Below are 23,759 nucleotides of genomic sequence, written 5' to 3'. Positions count from 1 at the left end.
GATCAGGAAGAAGTGGTCGTCTGGGGTAGGGAACGGAAAGAGCAGGAGTGGTCAGAGAGTGATAAAATGGCCGAAGGCTAGATTTCGATTATGGTATTTTGAACTGGACATATAAAATAAGTGTGGTTTATGGTATATTATAGATGAAGCTGTTCATTTTAAAGCATTCAACACAAGTTCATGAGGGAGTAATACAAGAAACAACTCATACACTAAGCCCACATCCCAGGTAGTTTGACTTCTCCTCCTGAGAGCAGTGAGCCCAGGTAGGTTAGGACTTAACCTGGATTTTCTCTAGAGACATAGAAAGTCCTTTTAGTCCTCAAATCACCGGGTATAGTTACTCCACTGTAAGCTCGGTCAGATTAATAACTATAAATGTATTAGGGAAAATGACAGAACCATATATATATGTATATGTATGTGTGTGTGTGTGTATATATATATATATAAATGAGTGGCTGGAGCACTGATTTCTTAACCTTTATTCTCTACTCTGTCTTCAGCATAGCTCTCAGATTGAAAAACTGGCTGCTTCATGTGTCTAAGCACAAAACTGTGCTCCGATTCTGCAGTGATTGGCTGTAGTATTCACAGCACCAGAACCAGGAACTTCTGAATGAGTGCAGCCCAGGGCAGTAGCATCAATATCACCCAAGAACCAGGGAAAAGGTACTAAACCTTAGGGTCTACTCCACATGCACAGAATCAGAAAATGAGGGTAGGTGCCAGTAGCATGGTTAAATGAAGTGCTCAAGGCTATTGTCAACATGCTAATGTCTGAGAAACACTGTTCAGGGTAATGATATGCACGTGTACACACGAACACACACTTGTATGTGCAAACATACAAGCCTCACTTTGGGAAGCCATATCAACTGGGAGACATACTCCTGACCTGTGAGTACAGAAGACACGATGGTAAATATGAGGTTTGAAATCATCCACTCACATCTCTTCCCAGGCTACTTCCCATGAATCAATGTGCTTTGTCACAATGAGCCAGGGTAGCAGGGACCTCAGGCAGTCTGGACAATCCAAGTTAACTTTCACCAGGTGCCTACACTAGTGTTGGGGGAGGAAGATTAGAAGGTAGATTAGAAAAGGCAACATGGACGAATTTGGCCGAGAGCAATGGCCTGATACAATGACACTCATTTCCCAAGGTCTTGGGCAGCATGAAGAAAAGTCACAGTTTCCCATTACCCAAGCCAGAAAACACGTCCTGAGAGGCAGAAGGACTGAAACAAAGCTTGGAGTCCAAACAAATAAAATCACAAAGGACCTCAATCCCAGAATTACCACAAAGTGCTGGGTGTCGTTACAAGTTCTCAAAAGCCCAGGCAGGATTAGCCGTGACTGATGGCTATCAATGCAGGTTGTCTAGTGTCCAGGGAGAGAGCAAGTCCATCTCAGGAGAGGTCAGGGACAGTCCATAGGTGAGGTCAGACCAAGGACCCTCTCCCAAAAGCCTGGCTCAAGAAAATTAAATTTCCTCATAGAAGAACCATTAGTAGGAAAGGAAGAGAGAAAGCAATTTTCTTGGTAATAGAGATGAGATTTTGACATCGAAATAACCAGCCCATTATTAACCCCAAAGAGACCTCCACAAACTGGAGGGACCTGGTGATCTGTGAGGCAGTGAGCTAGGTAGCAATTACAATTTTGGCAGCAATCTGATTCATAGCTGTTCATAAAAGTATCAAACAATATGTTGCCGATCTCATAGTTGTGCCTTGTGCAGTGCATTCCTCCTGGCTAACAGGAACAGGAGGGAGAAGCAAAGGTTGGCCCTGGCTTAAGAGAGTTGACCCACTCCAGGTTTCAACACCAGGTGCCCTTGTCCCATTCCGGAGTGCTTCCCCTTCAGCCTAAAACATCTCGACAGCTGATGCTGCTTGGCCCAATGGCCCACCCAGGCACAGCTGTTAACCGGAGAAGGTGGACATGTGCTTACAAAGTTCACTTATCATAGAATCAAAGATCATCTAGCCCGCCCCTCCCACTCACAGAAGAGGGAAATCAAGGTCAAAAAGGCTAAATTGCCGGCTCACTTTAAGCAAGGCATGGCACTAGAATCTCATCTACTCCAAGTCCAGATCCACACGGAACCACAACCAAGTGTTGCCGAGGCAGAAATAACAGATACCACTGGGTGTGGCCAATGAGAAAACCCCAAACTTGGGATCTTTCTTTAAGGCATCAGTGACGTTGCTCACTTTACTTCTCTGTCACCCGCATTTGTGAGGAGGCTCCCACTCAGAAGCTCTGCTGAGAGGAGCTGAGGCAAAGCCCGGGTGACCCCCATGGCCGCTGAAGTTAGGTCCTTTCCAGCTGGATCAGAGCCGCAGAGGTGAGAGGCAGCCGAGCCTCTGTCTTCTGTGAGCGCCTGCATTTCTGCAATCCCGAAGGGATTTCAAGCCAGCAGCTGCCTCCTCGGAGTCTTTGAAGGGCTTCTTCTCTTAGGGAACTTTGCATGTGTTATTGCGAATGGCGTTCAAAATGCCAGGATCCTAAGTCTGGACGAACTGTGCGATATGACAAAAAAAAAATGTGGCACATATTTTATTTCTTCTATTACCTAAAGAATTTTGTCTTTAATCTGTGTTAGGAAGAAAAATGAAAACCAAAGCCATTACTCTGACAATTTCACCTAAAAGCATGCTTGCTTTTATTTCCCAGAATTACTTTCATGAACTGATACAAATGTAAGTGCTTGTTAATGTGACATAGTCTCCCAGGACCTGGGAAGCCATGTGCAGCTCCCCATCCAATGTCACCGGAGTCTTCCAAGGAGCCCAGCCCTTTTGTATCAGAGTCCACTCCCTGCATTGCATTTTCAGTGCTAATTTTATTGTGGGGTGCTAATGTTTTTATTATATGCTCTTAAAAGTGTTCTTCTCACGGACAATCCTTATCTCTCAGATAACAATAGCTGGCAGACTGAGCAAACACGGATAATCTTCTGTCCCTCTTAGGATATGTGCCTGATTCCTCTCTCACTAACATAGAGGAATGAATAAATACAATACATTTTCTATCGTGTCCCCTCATTATCTGACATTAGCTATTTAGTGTTTTGATGTTTTTGACACCTAAGTTAAATCACAATTCTGATGATTTAACACGTCTCATCTTTCTTAAGACTCGTGGTAAGAACATTTATTTGTCTGATGATAATGTTTGCAACTATCTTAACATGCAAGTGTCAGCATTACCTTAGATACCTCACATTTTGACTTCAAATTCTCACTTGGCTCTGAAAAAGAAAACCTTTCTATCTTCTTAGCTAAGCCTCTCCCTGGTATTCTAGAAATAAGAAGAAAATATAACACACATAACCTAGCTCACCCGTTGTCCCTTTATCTCCTGCCTACAACATTTCACAGTCATGCGGGGTGGGGTGGGGTGGGGTGGGGTGGGGTGGGGTGGGGTGGGGTGGGGTTGTCTTTGGAAGCAGTTTAAGGAGTTGATCTCTGCCGGAGACTGGAGACAGGCAAGCAGGAGTCATCAACTACGGAGGGCATCTTTCCTAGACAGAAGTTCTTTCACCTGGTCACCTGGGTTGTCATTCCTCACAGGATGAAGAAACAAGGTCCCTGGAAGCTTCGATTCACAGCTGCCATCTCGCCACCAGTGGCGGATGGCTTCTTGGCCTATTCAGCTGAGGAGAGATGAATCCTTGGAACATATTGTACCAGGAGAGAGGAGAGGCAAGCCACCCAGAGTATCAGGGCCAGCTCTCCCAGGCGTGAAGGTTACACACAACCATCTGTACCAACAGCAAACAAGCTGGTTCATTTTATAAATAGAATAGTACTTGCTTCTGAAAATTCAACTGGCTTTTCATGAAGAACATCGGGATTTGTATTTCTGAGGCCTTTGCAAATTCTGCCCCTGCGAATCACATTTCGTTTGTGAGCCATACGCTAGTTGAATTTTAGGGCAGGACAGGATCTCACAGCTCATTTGGTTGAGCCTTTCCATCTTAGTGGTCCGGAAAATGAAGTGCATGGAGTTAAATGGTGTTTCCCAAGCTGTCAGAGCCAAGTTGTTGTGGTCAGAACCAACGGAACACTCCAAACAGTACTATAGAGGGGATACAACCAATCTTCGTTTATTTTAGTAATTAGGAAAGAAATACATGTTGGGGTGGGGAGGGAAGGAGTGGTTGACAGGACCCACTGTGTAGCAGGGTGTGTTTATCATTAGGAGTAAAAGCCTAGGCCTCCAGGTAAGCAGATGTTATTGGAGCCCAGCTCTACCACCTAGTAGCTGCAGAACTTTGAGCAGTTTCCCGCCGCTCCATCTCATCTGTGTCCTCACCTGCAAATGCAGGTGACAAGAGTCCAGCTGATGGCCATCAGCTGCTATCTTCCCTTGCTCACTTAGGACTCTGATCCTGGCTGCACAGTTAAAGCGGCAGGTTGATGGTTTCCCTCTGACCTTGAACTGTTCTCATAACCCTAACCGAAGTTCCCCAGATCTCAGCTTGCTTTCTCTAGATGCTTCGCGTGAAACTTGATCAGCCTGGAAGCCAACCCTGGCGGCTCCATTCCTTTTATTATGGCTGTGTTAGGTGTAGCATTGGAAACAATTGTATTGGCTGTGATGAGGAGCAGGGGTGGGGGTGGGGGGTGCTGGAAGATTTCTAACAAAAACACACTGGGAGGAAGACTGGGTGCTGCCATGTGTCCATGGGACACAGCAGTCTTCTGGAGTCATGAGCAGAGCTTGCTTAAGAACAGTACATCATATAGATGAGGGGAGAGCAAAAATGCAGAACTCTCAGAGCTTGGCATCCCTTCATCGTCTCACCTCTGTAGTCATCCTGTCATGGAATGGCTTGTTACACTAGCTAATAAACTATGTTGTGTAAGCCAATCTTACGTTATGTTACAGCTACGTGATAAATTGCCATGCTGGTACTTATATAAGGTTACTGAGAATGGTAAATTATAAATGCAGTGAGGGAAATGATTAGATAGTCAAGCCCAAATAAATATTACTTGTCACTCTTATTAGCTATATAGGAAGATATATAGTGAAAATATCTTTCACATAATACCCATTTTACTCTCTAGTGACACATTTTAATAATGTCTTATATATTCTCACATCAATTTTTAATAGTAAAATATTATATACATTTTTACTCAGTTCTAAGATGTTTTCCATATTTCCTTATAGATACATGGATGACACTTTAACTAGCCAAGCCAGTTGGAAAATAGCTCTAATCCTCAAGAGTGTGTTTCATTTAAATCTTCTGAAGATTTGGGAATATCGTCTTACAGATGAAAGCATCCGGTTTTCCAGAGTCCTTCTTTTAGCTGCACGAAAGAAGTGTGCTTAGAACTATCAGAAGACATGTGTAAGGGCATGAGCCATCCTGGGCACATTTGGGGCAGTACAAGAGGGGGATTATTGGTGGAACTGTGTTACAGTGTCTGTAAAGACAAGGTGGTTATCGCTGTGTGTGACTGTGGCAATGACTTGGTCCTCATCTATTGGCATGCCACTGTGTCAAGTGACTACCAGGACGTGGGATGCAGCTCTGGTCTCTAACAGCCTTATGCTATTTATTGTCATTACCAAAGGGTCTATGGAAATTCAATCAAAATTTGGGGTAGCCACAAGAAAATCCCAAAGCATGGGTGGTAGGAGACAGGGTCAGGAGTCAGCTAAAGTCTCCTCCAGAAATGACGAACAAAGAGGAAACATCTTGACAGTAACACATTTCAGAGCAGTCAGGGCTCAGGGTTCAGGAAGATATCTATGGACCTTCGCTTCCCCTAGAATTTGCAGAAACAAAGTGGTCCTCGAGCAACATGGGCCATGGGAATGCAGGAATGCTTGGAGCTGGGAACAGATAAAGGAAGTCATTAAAAACTTCCTGAGGGCACAAACCTGCCCCTGGAAATGTTCTGTTTCCAGCATGTGATCTAGGAACCACTTCCCGGTGGCTTATGGATAAAAATCTGCTATGATTTTAGTAGCAGTGTAGTGCCATTGTCTTTCCAGTAAAATCTATGGTTCTTATCCAACTCGTACATCAGAAACAAACAAGAAGCTTTTCTTAAGATGCCAACAAAGGGCTCAACACCTGGCTACTAATTAAGTCGGAGTCTCTCAGACGTACACATAGGTGTATCTAAGGAGGTAAATATCTGTATGTGTGTGGATGAATTTTTCTAAGCTTTCTAGATACATACTGTGAAGCCTAGTTTTCCAGCTTCTAGCCTGTATGATGCCAGGACTATTGCTTCAGTTTCCTGGTCTGAAGTTATCACAGTCTAACAGTGAACGGAGACATTAGCCTAAAGCTCAAAAAGTCGTATCATGCATGTGTCCTGCACATGAGACTGCTCTTTTCTTTCCCTGGCAGAGCACGGCTTGAACTGGACCACAGAACCAGTGGGTGCAGCAAGGATTGAGGAAGAGTGTGTGTGTGTGTGTGTGTGTGGATGTGTGTGTGCGCACTCGCAGCACCATTTTCTCTCATCTTACCTGCTAATAAAGCTTGTGAATTCCTGGAAGAAAGCAAGTGTCCCGAAATAGCATTTAAAATGAGTCTAATAGACAGGATTCACACTGAGGCAGCAAACATCTTCTGTCACCTCTCACTGCTGGCAACTGTAGGAGATGATGAAGCAGCCACACCCTGCCATGAACTTTGGCCAACTTGTCAGAGATGGCTCAGGCAGTAAACAAAGCTGCTGACCCCTGATAGGAAAGGCACAGGGATATAAAAAGGACCCACAGTCTCCTGGAACTGATTGCTGGGCTCTCTACTCTCTATGAGACTGTAACTCTCTGTCTCTCTGTCTGTGTATGTGTGTGTGTGTGTGTGTGTGTGTGTGTGCGCGCGCGCGCGCACGCATGTACACATGTGTACAGTGTTGATGTTGGAAGTCATCTTCAATAACTCTTCCCCTTATACTTTTGAGGCAGGGTCTCTCAGCCAGTATTCAGTGAAATAGCTTGTCTTGCTAGCCAACCTACCCTGGAAATGCTCTCTCTTCACTTTCAGAGACTGGATTTACTGGTCGGTTACCATGGCATTTCTGTGAGTTCTCTGCAACTTAACTCTATTTCTCATATTTTAGCCAGCGTTGTTATGGAATTTTCGAATCCTACAAAATCCAGACTTGATGATTTATAATGTAGGGTTTGAAGAGAAGAAAGGGAAATGGGAAATGATCTAGTTAGGTTATAATCTTAAAAATAATAAAAACATAAAAGTAAATTGAAGCCATATGTAGCTACCTGCATTATCAGCTTCGGTCACCTGTAAGCTCCGAAGAATGGATTGAAACATCAGATCCCACCACGGACTAAGACTGCTCTTCAATAGCAGCAAAAACAACAGAAAGCCTACGTGCACATGGAAGCTGAACAATGCCCTACTCAATGATAACTTGGTCAAAGAAGACATAAAGAAATTAGAGACTTTTTAGAATGTAATAAAATGAAGGCACAACATACCCAAACTTATGGGACACAATGAAAGCAGTGCTAAGAGGAAAACTCAGCAAGGAGTGCCTCCAAAAAGAAACTGGAGAGAGCTTACACTAACAGCTTGACAGCACACAGGAAAGCTCTAGAACAAAAAGAAGCAAATACACACAAGAGGGTGAAAATAATCAAGCTCAGGGCTGAAATCAACCAAGTGGAAACAAAAAGAACTCTCCAAAGAATCAATCAAACCAGGAGCTGGTTCACCAAGATAGATAAAACCTTAGCCAGACTAACCAGAGGGCATAGACAGTATCCAAATTAACAAAATCAGAAATGAAAAGGGAGATATAACAATAGAAACTGAGGAAATTAAAATTTTTTCAGATCATACTAACAAAAGCCTATATTCAACAAAACTGGAAAATCTGGATGAAATGGACAATTTTCTAGACAGATACCAAATACCATCAGGTAAACCATCTAAACAGTCCCATATCCCCTAAAGAAATAGAAGCAGTCATTAAAAGTCTCCCAACCAAGCAAAGCCCAGGACCAGATGGGTTTGGTGCAGAATTCTATCAGACCTTCAAAGAAGACCTAATGCCAATACTCTTCAAACTATTCCACAAAATAGAAACAGAAGGAACACCACCCAATTCATTCTATGAAGCCACAGTTACGCTGAGTATTCTCCCTTGGAGATGGAATTGTTTCTGTCTAATCAGGAACTTGTCACAATTTCCTTTCATAGAGGATTTCATAAGAGATACTTTCTACTTCTATCATGTTTAATTGAAAGATCCTGGCAAAATGTAAAAGGACACAGAAGCCCTGAAATTGGCAAGATAGACGTCAGTGTTAGCAGAACTAGCTTCACTGATTTAGAAAAATAGAGGTGCACAATGCTCTGGCCACTCCTGGAACCTGTGTGTCTGCCAATGTTCTGACCAGGTGTGTGCCCATTGCTGCACCTTCATTAGACTCTTTCCTTGTACCCCTCCCATACCCATTTCTTGAGAATAGACATTGTTTAGATCTGGAAATCCCCTAATCTCCCCCTTCTCCTTTCCCCCCTGAGGGCCTATAAAAACTGGGAACTCTTTCCCTTCGAGGTCGACTCCTCTACCTCTGCGTGGGATATGAGTCGTCCCCAGAGCTCTGGCTTTCCCGAATAAAACCTCATGTGGTTTGCAACAAGCTCGGTCTGTTGTGAGTTCTTGGGTGTCCGCTATTGTCCTGAGGCCTGAGCGAGGGGCTTCTCTTGGAGTCTTTCATAATGATCCAAATAGATTTTAAAAACTAGGGAAAAAAAGAAAGGCACTGTTTCTATATCTGACTTTGTTTGTATATATGAATACCCACCACCTCTACAGATATATCACATCTTAGAATTTGAGCATAACAAACTGAAAAGTCAATTGATATGATTTTGCAACAAGATTATTTAATGAGCAACAAATTTCCCTAACTTTTTACAACTTTTTATTTCAGCAGTAAAATGTATATTATAGTATTGTTTGTTACCATTTACCAGTTCATATTTTAAAACATGAATTGTTTCACTGATGCTTGGAAGTATATTTGTAAACTCACAGATTCAATCATATCCTTTCATAGATTGAAGTGCATGATAGTCCTGTCTTTGCACGTCCCTTTGTGCTCTAATTCTGATTTGTCAAGTTTTATTAATAGCCCCTGAATCACAACCGAACTAGACATGGATATTGTATTTATTTTTGATATAGCTAATGGTTAAGTTTGTCTGAAGTTTCCTGCTAGTGACATGGAACCAGCCACTTTCTCTATGAAACCTTGGATCCTCCAAGAGGGATGCTATTTGGAAACCATGAATTGGAATATAGGTAACATGTTTGGTATGAACTGTTATATTTTGTTCCTTTCTCCATCCCTTCCTCCCCTTTCTCCTTCCTTTATCCATGTTGTCTCCTCCTTTTTTTCGTGACTTTTGTTGGAGGACCTCATGTATCTCAATGATTGCAAATTCACTTTGTTTTAAAGTTGGTTTTGAGATGATTTTTCTGCCTCCACTGTCCAAGTAGTGAGGCTAGAAGCATATGATTCTATGCTAGATACGGTAGTCAGTATTAGTTGATTTTTTTCAGTAGCTATTGATCAGAATTAGGTAATTCTAAAGGATGTCACATCTTCTGAACCTACTTTTAGATTAAACTTATATTTTACATGTGATTGTATTCTTTGAATTTTTTTTTAGTTTTATTTTTCTTATCTATAAACCTTTTCTCCTCTTGCTATTAAAGTTATTCATAGTTCTACAACAATATCCATATCACTCCTAAATCGCAATTTTCAAAGAAATGAAGAACTTGACAAGGTTTTAACCTCTAAAAGTTTTTACCATTATACCACAATCCTCACCTTGTATGACTTGGCTACAATGTCATAATAAATTCATTTAATTTGTTGAAGAAAGAAAGAAAGAAAGAAAGAAAGAAAGAAAGAAAGAAAGAAAGAAAGAAAGAAAGAAAGGGAGAGGGTATAGGGGATTTTCAGAGAGGAAACTAGGAAAGGGGATAGCATTTAAAATGTAAATGAAGAAAATATCAATAAAATATTTAAAAGGAAGGAAGGAAGGGAGGGAGGGAGGGAGGGAGGAAGGGAGGGAAAGAAACATCAGATCCCTTGTACTACCCTACATGTCTACATCAAAATGTGGGTCACTCTGGGGAAGGGTTCAAGGCTAATATCCTGCTGTGAACTTGACCTTACTTCATCATTTTTATCCAGGTGGGCTCAAACTAGAGTGAGCATTACAAGGAACTAAAAGGAGAAGTCTCCAAGCAGAAGCCTGGCCTAAAGAAGGCAGAGGAGACCTGCCTCTTTCCTATGGTGATGGTGAAAGTCTGTCCCTATCTCTGGATATCCAGCATCTTCAGCACGCAGAACAATGTCCAGTGGACTTTGTTGCCACCTCTGTAATCCCTCCGTGAGGCTTCCAGTTCTACAGTAGAGAAAGCAAGTGGGAGCAGAAGCAGGCTACAGTCTGCAAGCCTCGAGCTCACTGAACTGGAGGAGAGTTCCACTTGAGAAGTCATCAGGAATCCTGTAGCCTTTCCAGTCATGAGCAGTACCCTAAGACTCAGTCAAGAACTGACATGCTCGTAGTAACTCAGTCAACTAGTAAGCACTAAACGTGAGCCTTAATGCCTGGCTCCAGTCCTCAGCACTTTTGATTGCCCTAGTTAGCTTCTTATAGAGTGAACAAAGGCGGGCATACCATGCTAGAAGAGTACAGGGCTGCTGAAAAATAGGAAGGCCATGTGGACGAGGAGGCCAAGGGTAGCCTTGTGAAAGAAGCTATGGCCTCCAGAGGTCATTATTTCCCCTGCAGGAAAGTCAGGTCACAAGCCAGTTAGCTGGCCTTTGGGATTCCAAGAAGAGGTAGGTCTGACTTCATGATCTTGGCTTTATTAGCAACTCTGAGGATGTAGTAAGCTGTCTCACAACAAAACCCAGGAATCCACATTTTCAGAGATTGGAGCCTTCTTCCCTTCTCCTATTATCCAGGCAAAGACGGTCACAGCAGCGACACTCACATCAATCTTCTTTACAGCTTGGTAGAGCAGATAGAGAAGAGGAACAGACAAGTCCTATGAAAATGTGTAATTAATAACCTCGAGCCTAGAAAAAAGGAAGACAAAGATTGTTCAAAAGAAAGATTTCTTTCCTTAAGCTTCAAATGCATGAGTGTTTTATTATGGATTGGTTTTGTCTAATTTAAATCAATTTCAGGTTGCCCCAGAATAGCCTTCTTCACTAATCCATGCCAAGACTGAATGAGCTGTTCTTGAACAAATTTCTTCCTATTAGCTGACATATTCCTCAAGCTAGTTCATGATCCCCTCTCTCTGCTCTTGAGCAGAGCGTGCATAGTAGCTCTTTCTTCCGTTTCCTTATCGTGTGCTAGGAGTGTGATGCTTTGCTGATGAACCAAGCACCTTATGATGAGCCGGGCCTTTAGGCACCTGACAGCCAGGACATAGAGTTGGCTGCTGTGAGCTGCTGTTCTCACTGAAGCTGACTGGTGCTGCTGGTGGAGGGGCATCTTGGAGCATCTAAGATAAAGCCATTGTTGGTACCTGCCTGATCTTGAAAGAACTTGGCCAGCCATGTGTTCGCCTGTTTTGCCAGCAAGACCAGCTTTCATGAATGATCTTGTAATTCTGTTTATCTTCTGGCGCCACAGCTGTCAAACCCTATAGCATAAATCCATCCGTGTTGCAAGAGCCACAACACACCCGGTAAAGTTGGCATGGACTCTGAGACAATCCATCACATCTGAGTTTGATGTCTTGGCATCCAATTGTTGCAGGATCACCTGAATCATATCCTTTGGAGTCTGTGCAGAAGCTGAGGGCGAGGTCAGCTTGCACAGTGGCCTCAGACCACCCAGTCCATCTCTGCTGGACTGATAAGGCGGGGTCTTTATGTTATGTGCTCCTGATGTCTGGATGGAGGAGCCACTCTTTTAGTTAACGGGATTGTCATATCCACCGGACAATTTCCATAAGACAGAATATTTCGAATCTAAAAAACAAACTTTAAATCAGAGAGTTTTCTCTTTGTGTTCTGATAGGTACTTTTACTTGTATAAAAGTGCTTTGGGTGAACAGTTTTATTGTGTTTTTTTAATCTAAGCCATGAGAAATAACCTTTCTTGTATCTTCCTCCCCAGGGTACTGCAGTACTGGGTACTCAGTCTGTGGGAAGCCTTTGGCTTGGCGTTTGGGATCAGATTCCTCGTCTCTACGCTGGTGTTCGGTCTTCAATGTTTTGTCCCTCAAAGAGGCAAAGATCATGAGCAGAAGAACGGGGGTAGAGGAAGGAGAGAGTCCACGACTGATAGTAAATAATGTCATTCCCATAGAACAAACACTAAACAGTCAAGGGCACTCCTCCCTACGACTCAGCTTCTTTTCAAAAGTTCTCTTGCTTGGGAATTTCATACATGCATAGAATGTGTTTTCAAATCCACCCCCTACTCCCTCCTCTCTGACTCCTCTCACTGCCTGCCCACCCCCTTTTTTTCTCCAAACTTCATGTACTCTTTGTAAACTCACTATGTCTACTTAGTGCTGTCACTATGAAACTATGGGTCATGACTCCCATGGGGTCCTAGAATTGAATTTAGAGGTCACCGAAAACTTGGCAACAGTAAAATGTTTCTGAAAAGAGAAACAGTTCAAAACCAAAGACATATTAACTTCAAGGTGCCTCTGGCAGCCCTGTGGTGCTGCATGGCTTCCCTGTACTCTGAGTACACTGGCCAAGGCCCCTGGTTCAGATTCCAGTCTGGTGTATGTTATGCAGCAGAGCAATTCACAGTATGCAACAAGGTTCCTGTTCTTACAGAAACACAATAGATAAAAGAGTTTCAACATCTCCTTACCATCATTCCTTGGCTTATAACTATCCAGTAAGTATATATTAGCATTTTACTGCCTCAGCATGTTGGCTTTAAGACTTGGTGACTGAGTTGTTGACTTGAATTTCATTTTTAAAAAAATGTTAAGTCAGGCATTGGTGGTGCACACCTTTAATCCTAGCACTTGGGAGGTAGAGACAGGAGAATCTCTATGAGTTTAAGGCCAGCCTGGTCTACATATCAAGTTCTGGGCCAGCTTCTGCTATATAAGAGCCTGTCTCAAGGAAAACAAAATGGGTTTGAGATTGAGACAGAATTTCTATCAATTTCTGAAATAGTCTAAACATAGCTGTCACTTTGCACTAAGTATCTATTGATAGAAAGCGATATTCTCAGAATTGATCATTATAAAACAAATAATCAACTCTACAAGATGCTGAAGATGTTTTATGTTATAAAACATCAAATATTTATGCAAAAATTTCAATCGTTTATGTCAAAATAACCAAGCAAAGAGCCGGAACATGGTTCAGTGGTTAAGAGAGCTTTTTGTTCTGTTGGAAGCCCAGAGTTCAGCTCCCAGCATCCACTTGGAGAGGCTTCCAACCTCCTGCGACTCCAGCTCGAGGGGATCTCGTGTTCTATTCTGAGCTCTGCAGACACCCTTCACACTGATATGCCTGCCCACATTCACACAGGTGATTTAGAATAACTCTTTAGAAAAATAACCAAGCAAGTCCTTCCATCTCAATAGCAGCCAAATTTGCTTTCGTCTTCAGTAAATGGAAAAATTACGTGTATACCAAAGACCTGTTCTAAACTAAACTTCTTTATGGTTTGTCTTCAGGAAATGTTTGATTTGGAGATCTAAATATCCAGGGATACTCAGATAAAAACCCATTAGGTGATAGGGAATTGTGAGCAGAATCGTTTAAGAAACTCTACTGCAGAGGATGCAGTTTCTTCTCCCCACCCCCCAGTCTTTTTACTTTTTAAGATTGTGGGAGGGGGGATGTGTGTGCATAGATGTCTATGTGCATAAATGTGAAGGTCAGAGGACAGCTTAAGTGTGGGTCTCCACCTTCCATCTCTTTTGTCTCTGATAGTCACCACTTCATGCACCAGACTCCTAGCTCTGCCTCCCATCTTCCCTTAGGAGCACTGGGCTGGGGATTTGAACTCCGGTCCTCAGAGTTGTGCCACAAACACTTGTAACCGCACAGCCTGATGCTATGCCTTTCTCATCTTATTTTGAATGCAGCAGCTTTTCCCTGTTGCACCTCTGGGACAGCGGATTCACAGACGTGGAGGCGTTCACAGCCTGGAGTCTGTTGTCAGTAGGCTTTACAAGCTCCGAGTGAGGCTGCTCGTGCAGAGTCTGAGCCTATCAGGTCCGTATACTGTTCTTTCACAACACATCCCAGCCCTTTGCTCTGACTGCAGTTTTGGAAAGCAAAGGCTGAACTCTGTCCAGGAACTCCAGTGATACCATTGATGCTGAACACCTGGACGGTCTGAATGTATTCCCAGGTGACTCTACCTTGTAGAGAGATAAATGCAGTGTTTGCAGTCATGTTGAAGCCACCACTGGTCAAGTGATGCCTTGTGCTGTCCATTTAACTATTCGCAGGGCTAACAGAACTAATTTCACCACCAGCTAGACAGGGAGGTAAGTGGTCTTCATAGCTGCAGAGAAAACTGTACATGTTGGACCACTTAGCCTTAGTTCTAAACCCAGATGCAACTGTTCTCCATAGTCAAAATGCTAGTTAAACCAAGTGTATTTCAGGTTTCTTTTGCTGTGTCCTCTCTCAGATAACTCAAATAAAAATCTCAGAGTTAAACCTTCCAGAAACATCTCTTGTGGTAAGAGATAAAACAGCCAGAATATTATGATCACTGAGAGGAATCTAAATATTCAACGAGTTCACCAACCTCGACTTATAGACACATACAGACATGAAATGTCTTCTGAAAGACACTGGGGTGAAGCCCCTGTGATCACGGCTGAAAAGGCCTCCTTTGCCTTTCATAATCTTACCTACGTTGGCAAAATGTAGAAATGAAAAATCCTTTCCTCTGTCCAGCCCCTCAGAGACAGTTTTGAGGTTTCATCAGATCACACAATACTAAATAAAAAGTATAGCTTTGTGTCTAAATTCTTCTTCCAAGGGTCTCAAAGGGAAATATTACTGGTATCTTGGCTTTTCCTTGCCATGACAAAACATCTTACAAAATAAAGTAAGTGTCAGGATGAAAAAGTTTAGCTTTGCTCAGGATTTAGTCAACTTCAGCTGTGGTTCCTTTAAGCCTATACACTTAAGCAGTCTGCTATAGCGGAGGAGGACATCAGAGCTCACCTTTTCCGGTCATCAGGAAGAAGGGAGTGGTCAGAAACAAAACATATCCTTCCAAAGCGTTGCTGCAGGGACCTTCTACCTCAGATGATCATCTGAAGTCTCATTGGTCCTCCCAATGAGCCACTGCACTGAGACTCCAAAGATGGGTTAATTAATTAACCAGGTTCGAGCCTCATGATCCAGTCTCTTCCCGAGGGCCTTCCCTGGACACTGCTGTACCATAAATCTTCAACTCACGAGGCTCTAATAACATTTAAGGTCCAAACTAACAACAGAAGACAACTTTTTAGCCATTTCATTCGGGTGTATCTCTACAATGCTTAGATGTCTACAATGGCAAGTCTCACTGGGTCCTTGGTCTTATGAATTCAAACATTTAATAAACCCATCAACCAACATGAGAGAGTCTTCCCTTCTGAATTCAATATAATGGATGAAGAAAAGCAGACAGTCATTAACTGAGCAGCTAACTAATGGGATCTCAGTGCACTCCACGTGGAAAGTCTCAGGACAGACTTCTTGTTTGTGACATGTCACTACGGCTCCATGGTTGGAATCAAGTGGATTTTTTTTTAACTGTTCAACATGACACAACGGCAGCAGTCTGAGAATGTGGTCTGGTTACGAGCAGCACAAATCAACACAAACAGTGGAAGAGAATCTAGAAATACGTTCTCAAAATTTCAGACACCCTGACTTACTAGTTCCACTTTTAAAAATCTATTTTAGGAATTTCAGCAAAATATAAGCAAGGTTTTAAGCACAAATTTGGTAGAGGCAAATAAGTAATTATTATTAATGGTCACGAAATTATAAACAACTTCAACAGCCATTAACAGGGTAATGTTAGGAAAGAACGCAGACACACAATGCTATCATTGTGCATGATATTAATGAGATCTCTAATGAAATATACAAACATTTAGGACAAAACATTAGGAAAATGTTTAGTATGTAAAATATGGTTTTTATTGTTGTTTGTTTTGTGGTGTGTGGTATGGTGTGTGGTATGGTGTGTGGTATGGTGTGTGGTATGTGTGTGGTGTGTGTGTGTGTGTGTGTGTGTGTGTGTGGTGGATGTGCAGTGTGTGAGGTGTGTATGTATGTGTGGTGTGGTATGTGTGTGTGGTGTGTGTGTGGTGTGTGTGTGTATGTGTGTGTGGTATATGTGCAGTATGTGAGGTGTGTGGTGTGTGTGTGTGTGTGTGTGTATGTGTGTGTGTGTGTGTGTGGTGTGTATGTGTGGTGTGGTATGTGTGTATCGTGTGTGATGTGTGGTGTGTGGTATGTATGTGTGTGTGTGTTTATGTGTGGTATGTGAGGTGTGTGTGGTGTGTGTGGTGTATGTGTGGTATGTGAGTGTGTGTGTAATGTCCAAACATTGTATGAGCATATTAAAAGGACTTTAAGAAAACATAATGAACTCTATAAACATTGCTTATGTTTGTTCTTTCTCTTTGAGTTTTATTGTCTATACATTTCCATGTTTTCTAGCTATCTCCTTCTTATGCTCTTACAAATAAACCATTTTAGCTTAAGAAATTAAATAGTAAACTTGAATTTAAAAAGCACATGGATGAATCACAGCTGTCTCTGATTTTTTTTGACTCCCATTGGTCCCATCGAATAGGTTAAATCCATGTATGGGTAAAAGAAAACCTGTTTAATTTTTGGAGTCCACCAGACATTGTAAAGACCATTGACAAACATGGTGCTCCTCAGACTCAATCCTGTCCGGACAACTTACAACATCCTGGCAATGGTGAATCTGACCGTGTAACATCTGGGGCAGACCACCCTGCCCATCTCAGCAGGGAGCCAGGGCTTCAGCAGGGAGAGCTCTGCTTCAGTCCAGAGACTTTGAACGGTTACACTGTATCTGCTGCTGTGAAATCCTGGAAGTAACTAGACAGGAAGTAAGCCACCGAGAAGGGTAGGCTGCTTAGGTGAGACAGACCTACCTGCGCAACCTATTTCAGCCCAGGAATGCTAAGGAGGCCAGTGGAAATACCGGGAAAATGACAGCAGAGGTAGGTACATTAGAATGGGGTCAAACATTCCCAGGTGGCATATTCTGTCACTGTCTATCTACAGGAATAAAAACAGTTTTTTTTTTTTTGTTTTGGTTTGGTTTTTGGTTTTTGGTTTTTGTTTTTTTGGTTTTTTCAGGGAGATATTTTTGTCTAGTCCATGGAAACTAATACTGTGTGTCTATGAGAATTTTCTTCACCCATGGTGCTCTGAGGCACTTTATATCGGTCTAGCTTTAAATGCACTTTATATAAATGTTTACACATATTCTCAACAGAGTCATTTTAATGGGGGTGGGGGTCTTTTGTGCCATCACCAGCTGGGGAAAATGGTCAAGAAGACAGAGACAGAGACCTGCCTGTGCTGAGGCGTTTTTCTCGTCGTGTCTATTCCTATCTGGAAAGTGAAGGTGTCCGCCATGGCTGAGCCAGAATTGGTACTTAGCTATAAACTCTCCTCCTGCCTGAGTTCTGACACTTGGTTCAAGGGCCTTTTCTACGGAGGTATTCAGTCTACGGAATGTGGAAGGCAACCTCTGCGCCTTGGCTTTTAAAGAGTTGGAGTAACACTGTAGGGCAGAGTTAGAGGCCATGCCAGAGAACCTTGTTCCCATCTCAAAACCTTGACCCTCTCCAATCCCAGCGGCACACGTTTAGGGGCAGTGTGGCTGCTTTTTTTATCTTTCTAGAGGGCACACACAGAGAGAAGCAAGAGTGGGTAACAGCCTGAACCATCACAGGGGTGTTCTCTTTGCTCACTGGGCCCTCCTTCCTCATCAGCATAATTTTTGACCCAGCTTTGGTGGTCCCTGTCTAACCCCACATTCACATATGTGATGCAGGAGGAGTCCAGCGTCAGCCCGGGCTATACAGTGGCTATCAGGTCACTGACACATGAGGTGGGTAAAAAGCAGGGTCCCTCCAGTTCCCTAGATGTAAGAAGAGCAATCCAAGCCTGTGCAAGGAAGGCTAGAAAGCACGGTCCCGAACTACAACAGGATGTGGTGTTCTGAGATGGGCATATGTTAAATGTTCCCGGTTAGTGCTAGTGAGAGTCGATCCATAAAGACTTGGAAAGTAGGGAAGCTACGACCTGGTCAGAGACAAACCATGATGTTTATATTATGAGTGGAAGTTAAAATTGTTTGGTTCAAGTCTACTTCAAAGATTCTAAAGTCCCTGCCTTGGTCTCAAGCTGAGCCAAATGTTGTCATTTTAATGACAACAAAACGAGGGGCGAAGGGAGAAAAGGGGCTCTTTGGTCAGTATAAACACGAGCAAGCTCGAGATGCTTGAACATGGTTTACTGTGTCAAAATCTGCCCTAAATATTTTAAGTCTCTGTGCGCCGAAGTGTGTGGGTGGTCCGAGCTCGCCCAGGCCTACGCGGCCTCGGTTCCATTTCTTGGGATGCCGAGCCATTACTCACCAGCCACGCTGCTGGAGCGACCTAAACTCCGGATAAACATTTTCGATACTGCAGAGCAATTACTTCAAAACAGTCCAATTAGTTTTAGTCTCATGTTTGATTAAAAGCGCGCCCCTGGAAAGGTCGTGTGAAAAACTCTGCTACAGTATTTGATGTCACCACAGGTCTCAAAATGTCACCAAGCCCTAGGAGCTGAAAGTAGCCTTCTCTTTCGCTTTTTTTGTTTCTGCGTTTTGAAACAGAACCTCATCTGTGTAGCTCGTGACTGGCATGGAATTTGCCATTTGGCCTTGGCTAGCACTGAACTTGCAGCGATCCTCCTGCCTCAACATCTTGAGTGTCAGGAATAAAGATGTACAATCCTACCCCCAACTTTAGGTAGCGCTCTATCCACTAGGACTCTCTGGCCATTAGTCAGTAAGCAACAGAGTTAATGGGAAGAAGTGCAGCCAATGAACGGCTCGGCTCACAGAAGTAGCCAATGAACGGCTCGGCTCGCAGAAGAAGTAGCCAATGAACGGCTCAGCTCGCAGAAGGAACAGACTGCACCCTGCACTGTGCTCCTATGGCACTCTCCTCTGAGCATCACTCCAGGTCGGAGAGATGCAGGATTCTCCCAGACTATCACAACTCCAGCACCACCCTGTCCTTCCGTAGCTTTATTGCTGAGCTCCTATCTGGCCCGGGACCCACGCCCTGCCTTCTGTCCTTACCTGCATCTCAGCGGGCTTCCCTCAACATACTTTTTACCTGAGCTGTGTCATCCCTCCCTCTGAATGGCTTCCACTCCTGCTGTGGCTAGGACCGTCCTCCTCTGCGCTGAGTCACATTTGAAGCCTGCAGGTCTGCTTTCCATGGGCTCTCTCATCCAAAAAGAATTCCCTTTTCCCCAACCATGACTCTGCAGCAGTCCCTGCCTGTCTCCCTGCAGAGTGCACACTAGATAAGGATAAGCAACACATACGGTTTTGCAAAATAATATGGCAGGTAGCAGAGCTCAGCAGAGAGTAAGGATCACTAGGAGACAGGGATTGTTTGTATATGTATATGTATATGTATATGTATATGTATATGTATATGTATATGTATATGTATATGTATATGTATATGTATGTGTATGTATATTTGTATATACATATATGTGTGTGTATATATATATACATATATATGTGTGTGTGTATAACTAGATAAGCTCAAAGCAAGTTTTTTTATATTTTCTCTATCCAGTAAAACTATTAAAACCCGACAACCCCCATAGCAGTGAGAAACTGTTAATAAAACAAAAAATAATAGTTCTTTTCCTAGTTTTATTGAAAAAATTAATCGCTGACTTTAAATATGCCCTTTCATTTCTTTTTACGAGCATGAAGTGAGAGAGAACACTGTTTGAGACTGGACCCCTAGTGTGAAATAGTCACCAATAAAATTCAACCCCGGCCAGAGAGACTGTCTCCAGGGCTAAAGGTTCTTGCTGCCAAGCCTGAGAACCCGAGTCCGATCTCCAGAACCCACTCTCTGGAGGGAAAAAGGCAACTCCTGCAAGTTGGCACACGGTTCTCTGTGCCTCACACACATGCTGTGGCATGCACGAACGACACACGCACAGTGAATGAATAACAAAATGTAACGAAATCAAGTTTAACTCAGTTTTCTCATACTCGGGAAACTCTGGTAGGATGGAAAGTAGAATTCAGATACAGGTGGAAAACCATATCCAAATATCTAATTGAGATTAGCTGATTATAACGACGCTTGGCTATCTAATGCTTAACTCGTCTGGAGGAATCCAGTGGAGGCTGGCTGGTACGCTTGCTGGTGGCTCCTGCAGAGTTTCATGAGGGATCACCTTGATCCTTAGTTTAAAGCAATCATGATTTGTCTGGCACACCCCTCTGTTTCGGAACAACGAAGACGCATACAATTACAGGACTGAAGCGGTCATCCATGCTTGGTGTTAGCAATCCTTCCACAGTATATTTTACTGTAAAGAAGATCATGGAAGCTCAGACCTTTAGTGTCTTTTCTGTTGCCAGGAGAAGGTAAACAGATATAGGTGTTCCCTGGGCAGATTCCTTTGGCCCCTCTTTTAAGCTTCCTGTGGGAGACCTTCTGCCTCTCCTATGACCCTGGGGACAGCTATGGACTTCCAATCAATCGATTTCTTCTCTTTTAACTCCCTGATCCTGAGGACCGACAGTCAGGCTTTGCCATGCAAGGCAAGCACTGTACCAACGGAATCGCATCCCTGTCTAGTGGATCTTCTTTCTAGGAGAAATTTTCAGTTAGATATCAAGCTTCCTGATTTATTAAGACTTCTAAAACCTTCATAGAAGAAGTGATTCATGAACCCCTTTGTCCTTGCACCAACCTTTCCCCTGCCTCATATTTCATTATCCAGATGAACATTCTTCTTGCCCCTGAAGATTCTCTCACTCTTGACTTTGTGCCCATACCCTGGATCCATTTTTTAAATAAATATTTTTAAAATGTGTACAGGTATGTGCAGGTGAGTGCAGGTGTCCTTGGGATTTAGAAGAGGGTGGTGGGTCCCCTAGAGCTATAGTACAGGCAGTTGTGATTTGCTTGGTGTGCGCACTTGGAATCCATCTCCAGTCCACTAGAAATGCAACAAATGCTCTTAATCGCAAAGCCATCTCTCCAGCTCCTCCTCATGAGACATTTGCCAACTTTATTCCTAAAATTGTAAACAGAGCTCTCAAACCATTAGCTGTCTGTTTCAGGCAATCTAACATGCAAAATGGAGACACCCTGACCAGCGCTCCTGAATGGCATCTTGCAAAGGACAGACTAACTTAAACACCCCTGCTTAAAGCTTAGTTTGACATCACTTGCCTCGGCTTGTCTTTAATGCTCTATTGTGTTATCCTGGATTCTTAACTTCCCACCTTTAGTTAGTCTCTCAGCCTATTCTCTACAGTGATGCCCACACCAGCTTCCTGAGTTCCTCTCTGTCGCCTGGCCATTAAGCTGATTTTTCTTCAGCCACGGGGCTAGGGGTGATTCCTGACTTGGCTTCTGGGATCTTTAGCTGTGTGCCATCTGTGCCTAACGATCTCTTCCTGACCTAGCAATGAAAGGTGGAATAAGAAAATTAAAGAAAAGAATCTAGGACTCTCTTATTTAACATAATCAGATAAGTAATCCAGTAATTAAAACTCAATGAGTATAAGAATCTAGTGTGCCTTAGCAGTGAGCGTGTGTCTGGTTATGGTGGGATACTGTGTCCTCTACAGAGGACATGGTCACTGCCCGTTAGGCAGATGATTTGTTAAGTAGAAGTCAGTTAATACATCCACCATGAGTTACTTTTTAGAATTAATATCTAGCCTACAAGAGAAAGTAGAACAGACATACAAAGTAATATATATGTCAAACAGTCATCTTAAGCATATGACATTCCCAGGAGGAGGGAGTTCTGCGAGGAAGCTACTTCAGCAACTGGATTCCACTTACCCAGAACCCAGAACACCTTATGAAAAAGACCAGCGACCTTGACCAAAGCACTTCATTCAAGAGATGTCAAGCACAAAAATTCAAACTCAAATACCAAAGTTGAAGGAACTGGGATTTTAAAATCACCATAGGCTGCCATTAATGCAGCCAGCATGGTTCTGATTGGACCGACCCACAGAGGTAATTGCATCTTGGTACATTATTCCTTCGTCTATTTGAAACCCTGGGAGGGACCCTGCACCCACATTGAGGTGGCTTTGAGAGACTAAAACCCTTTCTGCTGCTGGTTGAACAGTGCCAGCCAGGGCATGTTTTAACGGCTTTGCTGCCAATGTGTCTTTACCAGCAAGTGTGGGCACGGAGACTCTGAAGAAATCAGAATTGTTGCCAAACCAGGAAATCAACTACTAGACCGATCTGTGCTTCAAAATTTTGCCTCTATTCATACTTAGGGAATCTGTGTAAAATCTTTCTTGTCACAGGTGTTCTTAACCCTAGGACCTAACTGAAAAGCCCTTGCTGGGTGCCCAGACTCGCCATCAGAGCACCAAGTGACCCTTCAGTCTCTTCCCCCATTCACCTGCAGCCTGACCCAGAAGTGGACAAAGGCTTTCTCAGAGTTCACTCAGATTGACTGAGGCCCAGGATGGAGGAAGCCTAGCAGAAGGCCTGGCTGGGAACAATTGTCAACTCTGCTGGGTATTATCGTTAAAAGGTGTTGCTTTAGGGTTTGGGAAGGAAGATGAGAAAGGAGGTGGATTTAGAGATTCATGGGTGTTTGCATGGTTATGACTTCTAATAACTACATGGCTAAGACAGATGTACGTAGACCAAGACCCTAGGGGCTGGGGTGGAGCTGTGTCTTCATTGCAAAGTAAAACGTATCTTGATACAGAAAACAAGGGGCTTGGATTATATGCCAGCCAGCTAGGTAATCTCAACTAGCTATGTGACTTTGGTACTATTTTTTGACTCTTTGAACTTCAGAGTTTTTTTTTATATTCATCAACTCTATTCCAAAGAACTTCTTAAGGGAATGAATGAGCTCTAAATTTGTACCTGAAGCTACTGAGTACTGAAGTGGGGTAAGACCCACCAAAGAGATCCACTTTTATCATCGTTTTCTTTAATTTTAGTGAGAGTTAGATACACCCAGCAACATGTGGTCCTTGAAAACCACTTTGGACAACTCAGATATAATATTGTGGAAGATGTTTTATGACCTATTATACAATACACAAAGTTTCGATGAGCTAAGATGTAGAGATTGTGCATTTTAAGAGCTTACTCAATCACCGGGGTCTACACACTTTGCAAAGTACCTACACACAAATATATATGGAGCACTAAGAAGAACATGGATCCTGAGAGAAATAAGAGGTGCTCCTGCCTAGAATTGGGGGGAGTGTAATAACACCCCCAGGGGTGACTTCCAAACCCCCCAAAGAGGAAGGATTGGAAGACCTCACCTTCTAAACGCCAAGACCTAGTCATTGGCAATTCCTAACTGCTTGTTCTAGAATACATAATTTCGTCCTCAGCACCTACGTCTTCACTGTACAGACTATTGTTCTTGATCAGTAGTTGGAGAAAGGGAGGCAC

At 43.1% G+C, this 23,759-nt stretch overlaps 2 long non-coding RNA genes across 2 annotated transcripts in view; one reads left to right on the top strand and one right to left on the bottom strand.

The window, feature by feature from the left end:
- Positions 1–468: 468 nt before the first annotated feature.
- Positions 469–23,759, bottom strand: part of Gm15322 — a 55,044-nt gene continuing 31,753 nt past the window's right edge. The window contains exon 3 of the long non-coding RNA XR_382921.2: positions 469–2,528. This is a non-coding gene — a long non-coding RNA (predicted gene 15322). The remainder of the gene's footprint in view (positions 2,529–23,759) is intronic.
- Positions 8,880–12,110, top strand: Gm41061. Its single transcript, XR_873961.2, has 2 exons — positions 8,880–9,323; positions 10,228–12,110. It is a non-coding gene; the product is annotated as a predicted gene, 41061 (long non-coding RNA).

Source organism: Mus musculus, chromosome 13, assembly GCF_000001635.26.
Source record: "Mus musculus strain C57BL/6J chromosome 13, GRCm38.p6 C57BL/6J".
Taxonomy (NCBI): Eukaryota; Metazoa; Chordata; class Mammalia; order Rodentia; family Muridae; genus Mus; species Mus musculus.
This window is presented reverse-complemented; position numbering and strand designations above follow the sequence as displayed.